Raw genomic sequence first — 12340 nt, forward strand, 5'->3', positions numbered from 1 at the left:
GCAATGAGCATGCCACTGCACTCCAGCCTGGGGACAGAGTGAGACTGACCAAAATAATAATAATAATAATATAAATAAATAAATAACTTGCTCAAGCTATGTATCTTTTCAAAGTCATACTAGAGCATGGCCTGACAAGACCACACAAGACCTAACAAACTATTCTAGGGAAAAGTTTCTCAAACTCAGCACAATTCACATTTTGGTCCAGATAATCCTTTGTTGTAGAGGATTGTCCTCTATTATAGAGTGATTGGAAGCATTCTTGACTTCTACCAACTAGATGCTAGTGTCATTCTCCTCCCACCATTGTGACAACCAAAACTGTCTCCAGATTTTGCCAAATGTGCCCTGGGGATTAGAAGTTCCTTTGGTTGAAAACCCACTGCTCTAGTGTAATGTACCTTTGCTTGGCTTTTTATTATTGATTACAATGGAGACTGTGGCAAAATAGCTATTAACTTGCAGACAATTAATATATTTGCAGACAATTAATATATTTTCATATATTCATCTGTTTGTTTTGAGTTGGAGTCTCACTCCGTCACCCACACTGGAGTGCAGTGGCTGCTCCCGGCCACCGCAGCCTCAACCTGCTGGGCTCTGGCGATCCTTCCGCCTCAGCCTTCCAAGTAGCCGGAACTACAGGCACGCTACCACGCCCGGCTGATTTTTTGATTTATTGTAGAGACGAGGTCTCGCTACGTTGCCCAGGTGGGTCTGTTCATCTGTTAATGATACAAATTGATTCTGTGCAGAAAAGATAATCTTAAAGTTATGATTTTATTGCCCTGTAGGATATTAAATAACTTTGTGATTAACTTGGCAGTCTTATTACCAGATTCCTTTTTCCACTGACATACTTGCTTACATGGAAACAAGTTTCCAATCCTGCTAGCTCCCTCATTAATAAGTTAAATGAATATTTTAATATCTGTAAGAGAGCTATAATTTTTAACTTTTTGAAAATTGTACTTTGAGACCTATTTCACCCATTACCACCCCTGTGTTCTCCCCACCACCACCACATACCCTCCAACAGGATGGGGTGTGACCTTGGCTCATGCTAGGCTACTATCAGGATCTAACTTGATCCAGGGGAAAGTCCCACCCACATCCAAAGTAGTCTCCACTAATACTGGGACAAAGCCTTATTTACACTCAGGCCTGGGCAAGTCCTTTCCGCTCCAGAGCAAGAGCTGTACCTCCTTTTAGGCCAAATTTGGGGCCGTATATCACTTTAAATGATGACAGCACCCAGGGCTACCACTTCTACTTCTATAGGCTCAGACCTATAGGCATCAGGCCAATGGAGCAAATGAGAGCTGATAGTGCAGGCTGGGTTAGCCCAGAGACTTTAATTTGTCAAGCTATGAATCCTCAGAACTAAGTCTGTCCAGAGGCTCCTTCCTCAAATTTCTCTGCCTAGAGGAGGCACTATAATAAGCTATTACTACTGAAGACAACTGTGGCAGGGTCCTATCTTTCTACAGACTATGGTAAAGCCCTGCATTTCTTCTCTTACTCACCTCTCTGTTCGCCGGTCCACATGATTACTCAGTACTCCAAACACTCTGCTTTTTCATTAAAAATTAAGGTATAATTTACATATAATGCACAAAGTGTAAGTGTTCACTTTGATGCATCTTGGCAATTAGCTAGAGCCATGAAAACACAACTCAAAACAAGACATAAAATATTTTCATCACCCCCACAAATTCTTCAGAGTCAGTAGCCTCTAGAGTCAACTGCTTTCTAAATTGTAGCTCAGTAGATTTATTTTGCCTGTTTTGAGTGTCTTATAAATGGAGTTCTGCAATGTGTACTCTTTTATAAACACTCTTCCTTCACTCCTTTCCTCTTTCCATGTGTACTTCTCCAGTTCCTTGAGTAACCTCTATTTTTTTTTCGAGTTGGAGTCTCACTCAGGCAATCCATTCACCTCAGCCTCCCAAGGCACGGGATTACAGGCTGAGACACTGAGTCCGGCTAGTAACCTCTATTTTTATTAATGTCCTCAGTCTCCTTTTTCCTCCTAATTCAGTGCCTTAGATATATTGAGATTCTAATACAATTTTAGTAAAATTTAATAATCATGATAATGATCCTTTACTTTTGTATAACACAGACATATCCAGCTGTAATTCCTTGCTGCTTTACTTACTAGCTGAGTGATTAAGGACAGGTTATCTTACCTCTGTGCTGCACTTTCTGTTGACTAGTTGTGAGGACACTATCCTCACAGTGGTTTTGGCAGTCTTTCATTTATTCTGAAATATTTCCAGCTCTTCCCATTCCAGACTCATGGTAGGATTGTATTTCTTCTATTATGTGCTTTGGTAGTCATGTGACCACCCGATGAATAGTAAGCAGAAATGACAGTTTCTGAGGTAGAGCTGTAGTGGCTGAAAGTTCAATCCGAGAGACCACCAAGAGCCAATTCCGATGAAAGTTCAAGAGGGTCTTTATTTACAAGCTCGAGCCTGGGCCTCTGTTGACAACAGACACAGCGGAGTACATTCAGAGTCTCTGATTTCCTTAAGCAGATGCCTTTTATGCTTTTACACAAAGGGGGGAGGAGTTTGGGGGGGCTTTCCAGTTGTGTTACCATTTAATTGGGTAGTAACCTCTGGTGGTCAGCTTAATCATGGAGGACTGGCTAGCCTGACTCGGGCTGACCTTGGCCCACTAGTTAGGGAAGTTGCAGAGACATCTGGAAACTTAGGTGATTACCCCCTGGCACTTGATTGGTTGTTGCTAAGGGGAAAGTGAGATAAGGGAAGGGGCTGAAGCTTGTAACCCGAGCTTTGCAGTTTTTTCCATAACTGAAACTTTAAACAGTTACAGGTTATGTTTTAAGACAGAAAACTAAAAATGGCTGTGTTATTGTCCACAAGCTGATTACATATTTATTGGGTTATAGCATGCTCTTAACCTAAGTCTATGGTATACTTTATTACAGTCCTCTCAGAGCAATTAATTTCCCAACAAAAAGACCCTTCAAAGCTCTCTCTGCCTTTGACAATTTATGATTGTGGTTGCTTCACTGGCATAGTCCTAGAATGAGAGCAGCTCCTGGAGTCAGCAGGCCAATAATTGACCAGGCATGTAACAGGCACTCTATAAATGGCCATGTTCTATTATTTTTATTTATTTATTTGTTTATTTATTTATTTATTTATTTTTTAGTTGGAGTCTCACTCTGTCGCCCAGACTGGAGGGCAGTGGCCGCTCCCAGCCACCTCAGCCTCAACCTGCTGGGCTCCAGCGATCCTTCCACTACAGCCTTCCGAGTAGCTGGAATTACAGGCGTGCGCTACCACGCCCGGCTAATTTTTTAAACTTATTGTAGAGATGAGGTCTCGCCAAGTTGCCCAGGCAGGTCTCGAACCCGCATGCTCAGGCAATTCACTCACCTCAGCCTCCCAAAGCGCAGGATTACAGGCTGAGCCATTGAGCCCGGCTATTGGCCATGTTTTAAATTAATTACTATAATTATTTCAAAGCACTGTCATATAAACCACTTATATTAGTTCAAATGAAGTAAGACTCTTAAGCTCTTTGTTAAATTTTTAAAATCTAGCAGAGTCACAGGCCTTTAATTTTTCCTCTGATCTGATAGAACAATCTCACAATTTTAGGAATTTAAGTATTCAGAAATGTCAATTATAGAATTTTAATGATGCATCGAATTTATCTATTGATGCACAGAAAATTATCCCAAACACAGCTGCAGTTTAACACAGCAAACATTTAGTTTCTCGTGTACTTTCTGAGGGTCAAGAATATGGGAGATACTATAGTGAGTGCTTTTGACTGATTATCTCATGCAGATGCAGTCAAACTATTGGCTGGGCTTGCAGTCATCTCAAGGTTTGACTGGGGCTGGAAGATCTTTTTCTAGACTCACATGGTTGTAGGAAAACCTCAGTTCCTCACTGGCTGTTGGCTGGAGGCCTGTTTTTTGCTATTAATACATGGGCCACTTCATAGGCTGTCTCAGTGGCCTCATGACATGGCAACTAACTTCTCTCTGAGTAAGTTATTTGGGGATGAAAGAAGCCTTCAAGACAAAAGTCAAGGTGTCTTATAATCTCAGCAGTTGTATGTTATCACTTCTGCTGTATTCAGTTTAGTCTCACAGTCCAATGCAGGTACAATGTGGGAAGGGACTACATAAGAGTGAGAATACTAGGAGGTAGGAATCATTGGGAACCATTCAAGGGGATCAGTTATACCAGTTGCTATGATGACCAGCTGGAATTAGGATTTATTTTTTAAAGCTATTTTCATAGGACAAGGCAACCATTTCTAGAGATGTCCCAATGTCTGTGATGTGCAGAACTCTGGTTTAGGTTGTATTTCTAGGCAGGACTGTAGTAAATGCTGTAGGTATGCTATCTGTACGCGGTCATTAGTCATGGGTATTCCCATATGCAAACTGCTGCCTTCTTGTACACCTGACTATGAGGCAGGCGTTGGAAGGGCTGAGTCTTTAACACGCCTAGAATAGCCTTTAATCAGTGAGGACATGAAGATGGTGTATAAATACATCAGATTCATTGGCCATTGAGAGCGACAACTTGAAAGTGGTTTTTGCACCATCTCCCAGAGCTCCCCAGAAGACTGAGCTCCAATTACTCACAGGGTAATCTGCCTTGGTGCACTGTGTATTTGTTTACATCCCTCCTCGTCTCACTTCTCCAACCCTGCCAAATAAACCGCACTCATTTTCTTGCCTCAAGTCAGCTCCTGAAGCCAGCCGCCTCAGATAAAGATGCTTTCTGCATTTCCTTTTAAAATTTTTATTTGTAGACAGACACGAGGTCGCTATTGTGCCCGGGCTGGTCTGAACTCCTGGGCTCAAGCAATCCTCCCGCTGGGTCTCCCAAAGTGCTGGAATTACAGGCGTGAGCCACCACGCCCGCCAACATTTTCTTTCAATCACCACCCAAGAACTTAGTACTCTTCCCCTCCCCCCCCCACCGGCTGCGGCCCCGCTCTATCTTCGCAGCTCCGCCCCCTCCGTGAAGTCCCGCCTCTCCCTCAGGCCGCCCCAGGCTCCCCAAAAGAAAAGCGGGTTATTTCGCGGCTCCCTAACTCCCGGAGCTGACCTTCAAAAAGTTTGACGTTGCCGTATGGGACCTCCTCTTAGGAGAGGCCGCACCCATCGCACGTTAAGAAGCAGTCAAATGTCTGCGGCCATCTTCCTGGGCTGCTGGAGACAAAGAAAGGCTCCGCTTCGACTTTAGGGCGCCGCCATATTGCTCACGGGAAGCCCAAGCGTCTGAGATGCTGAGTAAAAGCAGCTGCGATATTTGTCTAGAGACCCAAGGGCACTTGCTTCTTCCTGCCCTGAAAGAGCCTGATCCTTTGATCTAGTAAAGGGCTTCGTCCTCCGTTGTACGGCACTGCTCTAGACATGGCTGCTCCCAGTGGTCGCCCAGTGGGCGCGGCCATCATACCTCCCATTAAGGCTCTGAAAACCCAGAATCCCGTTCTCTGGAAGGTCGCAAGGTGGCGATAGCCAGCCTCAATGTCGCGACTGAGTCTGCGCACTGGCCACTCGGGCTGGGAAGAGCTCATACCGCGGTGGAGTGGTAGGGCGATCGATATCGGGTTAAGGGAGCAGATCCAGGATAAATAGGAAGGGTCGGTGTGAGAAGCGGTGGAACCTCGGGACCTGGGCCGGATAATCACCTGGAGACTACGGTGGCCCGCCTGGGTCAATTAGGGTGCCCGTAAGGGTCTGTGACGAGGGGAGTGAAGGGTTAAGTGGGCGTCTGAGCCTCCTGGGGGCTCCGTGGTAGCGGGCAGAGGTTGGTGGGAGTCAGTGGCGGGTTCTATGTGAAGAAGGGTGGATTGGGAGTTTGTGGGAATCAATAAATGAGAATTTTGTGAAATGTCTTGGTTGCCAGGGTGCATGGGGGTCAATTATAATGGACCTCATGGGTCTGAGGCCAAGTGGGGTTCTTCAAAGACACTGATTTGAAGAGCAGTAGGGCTCACTGATCGGAAGCCCAAGAGGGTCAGTGATTGGAAGTTCGAAGTTCTACGGGCAATAATAGTTTGGGGTATGGAAATGGTTATTGTGGAAACGTTGGGATTCAGTGATGAGGGAGTCGGTGGGGTGCTGTGTTTGAAGAAATGATTTGAGCCACCATCGATACAGCATCTGAGAGTGTTCATGATTGGACTTTAGTAGATGAGGGAGTGGAAAATAGAGGGATCAGTGAGGGTCAGTGACTGGGGCTGCCAGTTGTGGGCAAAGGTGAGAACGTGGGGGTCAAGAATTGATCTCCGGTCTTTGGGATATCATTAGAGATCAATGTGGGCTCATGGTTAGGATCTGTGTAATTCACTGTTTGACAATCAGATTGCATCAGTGAGCTTTGTAGTTACTGAACTTTGAAGTCTTTCATGGTCGGATTTGGACATATGGGGATATCAATGATTATGGGAGAATCAACGATTTAAGGCTGTGACCTTTAATGGGAACACATTTCACCCATGTGACACTCCCTAACTGACTAACAGCCAGTTCCTCTCAGCCAAGGCCTACCTCAAAACTTTTATGAAACTCCCCCTGCCTTTTTTTTTTTTTCAATAAACATGTAGATTTATTTGAAATCAGTTTGGTGTGTGATGCAGATTGGTTTTGCAGCCTTTTTAAAAATTGTTCCCCAAAATAATGAAAGCTATTTTAAAGAGTTGTGTGCTCAACTTTTAAAATAACATGTTATTAAGGATTTGGCTTCTATTGCTCTTGTCAGGAATCTAATGTATATTTCTCCTTATGTTTCCTTTAAGGTTCTTTCTGACAAAGGTAATAATAACATGCCTATCTGTGATAGCATCCATAGATTGCGCCTGGTTTCTGGAAATTCATTTTGACTCTGTGGCAGCCAGGATGGATATGACCTTGTCTGTGATTAGAAAACATAGTGTTTACTGAGTAAGTATCTAAAATGATAATGTGAAAGATTTTGCTGAAAGAGCAAGCTGAGTGTTTGGAAAGTACTGTTATCTAGGCTCAACTTTAAAATAAATTATCAGGCTGGGCTTGGTGGCTCAGTCTGTAATCCCAGCACTTTGGGAGGCCATGACAAGTGGATTGCCTAAGCCCAGGCAATTAGAGACCAGCCCGGGCAACTGTCTCTACAATAAATAAAAAACTAGCTAGGCATGATAGCACATGCCAGTAGTTCCAGCTACTTGCAAGGCTGAGGTGGAAGGATTGCCTGAGCCCAGCAGGTCTAGACTGGGGTGGCTATGAGTGTGCCACTGAACTCCAGCCTGGGCGACAGAGTGAGACTTGAACTCAAAAAATAAAATAAAAATAGAAAAATAAATTATCAAAGTAAGAGAAACTAGATTTGGAATTTACCATGTTCTAAGAATCTTTTTGCCTTTCCCTGTATTTTTTAAGCATGGCACTTTTGATTTCTGTGAATCAGTTCCTTATAAAGTCCTGGTGGAAAAGTTCAATAAAGAAAAGCACAACCAGCTGGGCTCGGTGGCTCAGCCTGTAATCCCGCGCCTTTGGGAGGCTAAGATGAGTGGATTGCCCAAGCCTGTGGGTTCAAGACCCGCCTGGGCAACTTGGCGAGACCTCATCTCTACAATAAATCAAAAATCAGCCGGGTGTGGTAGTGTGCGCCTGTAGTTCCAGCTCCTTGGAAGGCTGAGGCGGAAGGATCGCCGGAGCCCAGCAGGTCGAGGTTGCGGTGGCTGGAAGTGCCCACTGCACTCCAGTCTGGGTGACAGAGTGAGAAAAAAAAAAAAAGCACAACCACCACAAAATAAAACTTAAATAAGCTACTTTAAGAAACTGTTCTTTGCTGAATTTAAGTTGAACTAATAGTTGTTGAAATTACTGAGATAAGATTGCAAATAAAATGGAAATTTGATTTTGACCATTAGCCTAATGAAAAGGTATAATACTGAAACAAGGTTTTAACTGTTTTAAAATTATTATATTTGATCCTTATGCTCTTCAGATGAAGCATAATGCCTATAACATCCCAAGAAACAAAGGAAGCTGAAAGCTAAGGCAGTAATATCTTTCAGAAGCCACACAGGTCAAGTTTCAGTTTTAAATTGCACAGAATCAAAGACAGGTAGCTGCTTTGCTGCTGAAGTCATGAGCCAAGGTTAGGAGTTTGAGCATTTTCTCTATCTTCAAGCCAGTTTCCTTCATCCCCTACATTGTGCTCAGTGCCAGACTTAGGAGCAAATACTTTTTCTTTTTTAAAATTAAAAAATAATTTTTAGCATAAAACTTTTATTGAGATGGAAGATATATGGGAAAATATGCATAAATATGCAGTCCAATGAATTATCACAAAGGGAACACCCCTGGGTAATGCACTCAGATCAGAAAACAACATTGTAGCACCATGAGAGCTACAGTCTTGTTTTTTTGAGTCCATGCCCCTTCCCAGGCCAAAGGGAACAATTTGGCCAGTTTCTGACATTGCAGATTAGTTTTGCCTATTTATGTACTCTAGTTTAATGGAATATTCATGGGGGAGGTAGTTACCATGGGAAGAGGCAGGATGCAGCTCTGTCTGAACAAAATTTTTATGTTTCAATCTGAATGATTTCATTTATATAACATTTTTCCAGATCATTAAATATTATTTTTTAAACATTGAGATATAACGCATATACAGTCAAGCGTACTAATCTTAAAGGTATAGCTCCATGAATTTGTACATTACAGAATCATATAGCCACAGCTTAGATCAAAATATTCATCATTTCTAGCACCTCCAAGCCTTCCTTACTAGTAAATACCCACTGCTACCCAAGAGGTAACTTGGGGCTAATGTGATGGATTTGTTTTGCTTATTTTTGAATTTGAATGGAATCATATAATCTATATGAATCCATTTGGTTCATATTCATTGACTTTGATGCAATTAAAATTGTCTTTTGCTTGTTTGAGTTGGGGTCTCCCTCTGTCACTCAGGCTGGAGTGCAGTGGCGCAGTCATGGCTTACCACAACCTCGACTTCCTGGGCTCAGGTGATCCTTCTGCCTCAGCCTCCTGAGTAGCTGGGACTACAGGCACGTGCCACCATGTCCACTAGTTTCTTGGATTTTTTTTTGTAGAGATGAGGTCTCGCTGTGTTGTCTAGGGTGGTCTCAAATTTCTGGGCTTAAGCAATCCTTCCTCGATCTCCCAAAATTCTAGGATTACAGGCATGAGCCATCGTGGCTGGCCAATATGATTCAAATTGAATCATAAATAGTGTGAAGTCAAGGCATTCATATCATGAGGAAGTTTTGTCTGAAATTCTGAAACCGGACAAACATGAGGATAAAATTTTAACCTGAATTCCTGGTTTCGTCATCCTATCCGTGTTGCTGCAAATGCCAAATTTCATTATTTTTTATGGCTGAATAATGTTCCATTCTGTATATATATTGTGTTTTCTTTATTCATTCATCTATTGTTGGACACCTAGGTTGATTTCATATCTTGGCTATTGTGAATAGTGCTACAATTAACGGGGGTGCAGATGTCTCTTCAATATAATGATTTTTTTTCTTTGTAGTGGGATTGCTGAATCATATGCTAGTTCTCTTTGTAGTTTTGGTGAAATCTCCATACTCTTCTTCATGGTAGCTGTACTGGTTTACATTCCTACCAACAGTGTATAAGAGTTCTCTTTTCTCTGCATCCTCACCAGCATTTTTTTTTTTTCCTTTTTGATAATGGCCATCCTAACTGGGGTAAGCTGATACCTCATTCTGGTTTTGATTTGCATTTTCCTGATGATTAGAAATACTGAACGTATTTTCATATAACTGTAGACTAATTATATTTCTTCTTTTGAGGAATGTCCAGATATTTTACCTGTTTCTTTGTTTTGCCCCCCACCTATGTTTTAATTGGATTATTTGTTTTTTGTTATTGAGTTGTTTGAGTTCCTTACATATTCTGGTTATTAATCTCTTGTCAGATGGATAGTTTGCAAATATTTTCTTCCATTCTGTGGATTGTCTGTTTATTTTGTTGATTGTTTTCTTTCTTGTGCAGAAGCTTTTAGGTTGATATAGTCCCAGGTGTCCATTTTTGCTTTGATTGCCTGTGCTTTTGAGGTTTTACACAAGAACTTTTTGCCTAAACCAATGTCCTGGTATGTTTCCCCAGTGTTTTTTTCTAGTAGTTTTATTGTTTTAGGCCTTAGGGTAAAGTCTGAAATCTATTTTTATATGATTTTATTTGATTTTTGTCTATGGTGAAATATTAGTGTCTAGTTTTATTCTTCCACATCCAGTTTTCCCAGCACCATTTATTGAAAAGACTGTCCTTTCCCATTGTAAGTTCTGGGTGCCTTTGTTGAAGATGAGTTGCTTATAAATGTGTGAATTTATATATCGGTTCGCTATTTTGTTCTGTTGATCCTTATGTCTGTTTATGACAATATGTTTATGCCAATGCAATGCTGTTTTGGTTGCTATAGCTTTGTAATAAACTTTGAAGTCCATCTTATGTATTTTTTAATCGAGATGGAAAAGATAAGATAATACTGGCATAGTGTCTTCAATTGAGGAAGATTTTCTGTGTTTTTTATTTTTGTCTTGATTAAACATTCAATCAAGGAAATTAGAACATATATAAAGAGTGAAAGGAATCAGTAAATATAAAAGGAGAAGTTAATGAGCTAAAAAAGAAAAAAAGGAAAACTGATAAATCTTATTTTTTTAAAAATGAGTCATGTATATAAACAATTAGCAAACCTTATCAAGTCAGGAGGAAATGAACTGATATACAAATTAGGAATGCAAAAAAGGGAATAACCATATTATTAAAATATTTTTGTAAAACTTGACGTTACTATATTTCAAAGCTAGCATTCAAAGGATGATTTTCTTGGAACATATGAATACATAAGACTTACTTAAGAAGAGAAAGAAAAGCCGGGCTCGGTGGCTCAACCTGTAATCCCGCGCCTCTGGGAGGCTGAGGTGAGTGGATTGCCTGAGCCCGCGGGTTCGAGACCCGCCTGGGCAGCGAGACCTCATCTTTACAATAAGTAAAAAATAAAAAAATCAGCTGGGCGTGGTAGCACATGCCTGTAATTCCAGCTACTTGGAAGGCTGAGGCGGAAGGATCGCCCGGAGCCCAGCAGGTTGAGGCTGCGGTGGCCGGGAGCGGCCACTGCACTCCAGTCTGGGCGACAGAGTGAGACTCCAACTCAAAGAAAAAAAAAAAAAAGAAGAGAAAGAAAACTACAATATCAATAGCTATAAAAGTTTAAAATTCTCAAAAACGTTTCTATACACCACCTCCTGCCATACCCTATTTCTTGTCTCAAAAAAAGGAAAACCATCAGATTTAGATAGGTCAATTGTGATTAGAACCTTGGTGACTTCTAAGTAACACACAATTCTTCAAATAGTTAAACTCTTCCAGGGAATTTATAAAGGAGGAAAGCAGTGTGTGTGTGTGTGTGTTTATTAAAGCCAGCATTGTTGCACTGATTCCCAGAACTGGAAAAGATAGCATATCAGAAGAACGCTATAGAGCAATCTTCTTATGAATGTATGTGCAAAATCCTAACAAAAATTTAGCATTTATTAAAGTAATGCATTATGACTGAGAAGACATTTAGTCTAAAAATTTAAATTAATATTTAAAGCATTTATTAATTAATTTTACCATATTATGACAAATGAAAAACAGCATACCCTCTTAGATGGGAAAAAACCTTTGATAAAATTTAACATCTGTTCTGAATTTTTTTTAAAAATATAGTAAAATAGAACTATCGGATACTTTCTTAACATGATAAGTCCTTCTGTATCTCAAACTGAGAGTCAGTAGCAGACTTAATGGCAGAACTCTGTATACATTCTCTCAAATAAGCAACCTGTTCCACTTTGATTTGCTTTCTTCTAAAGTACTAGCCAGTGTAGTTAATCAGGGAGTGGGATGAGAAATATAAATATTGGAAAAGAGGAGACAAAACTGAGTATTTGTGGATGAAATAATTGTTTATCCCCAAAACTAAAGAAGATTAGCTCTAAAACCTTTATAATTACAGTTATCAAGAAAGTTTAGTAAGGTGGCTATCTTAAAATGAATATAGGAAGGTAGACTGATGACTTTTTATTGCAGTTGGAATTAAGTGGATGAAAATATGACATTTAGAATCGCAACTAAAAACACAATTGACTAGTAATAAATATCAAAGGAAAAATAGACTGCATAGTAAAGCCATGTATAAATGTATTTTGAGATATAATGGAAGTCTTGAATAAATGGTGACATCTTGTTCTTTTTTTTTTTTTGAGTTGGAGTCTCACTCTGTCACCCAGACTGGAG

At 40.9% G+C, this 12340-nt stretch overlaps 1 protein-coding gene across 2 annotated transcripts in view; it reads left to right on the forward strand.

The window, feature by feature from the left end:
- Positions 1–6501: 6501 nt before the first annotated feature.
- The window catches only part of ZNF793 (zinc finger protein 793), a 50245-nt gene continuing 44406 nt past the window's right edge, over positions 6502–12340 (forward strand). For both annotated transcript variants that reach the window (XM_021710607.1, XM_008054476.2), the window contains exon 1: positions 6502–6955. The gene's annotated coding sequence lies outside the window, so the exon portion shown is untranslated. The remainder of the gene's footprint in view (positions 6956–12340) is intronic.

This window comes from Carlito syrichta, unplaced genomic scaffold (assembly GCF_000164805.1).
Source record: "Carlito syrichta isolate Samal-C Ts95f unplaced genomic scaffold, Tarsius_syrichta-2.0.1 Scaffold293461, whole genome shotgun sequence".
Lineage (NCBI taxonomy): Eukaryota > Metazoa > Chordata > Mammalia > Primates > Tarsiidae > Carlito > Carlito syrichta.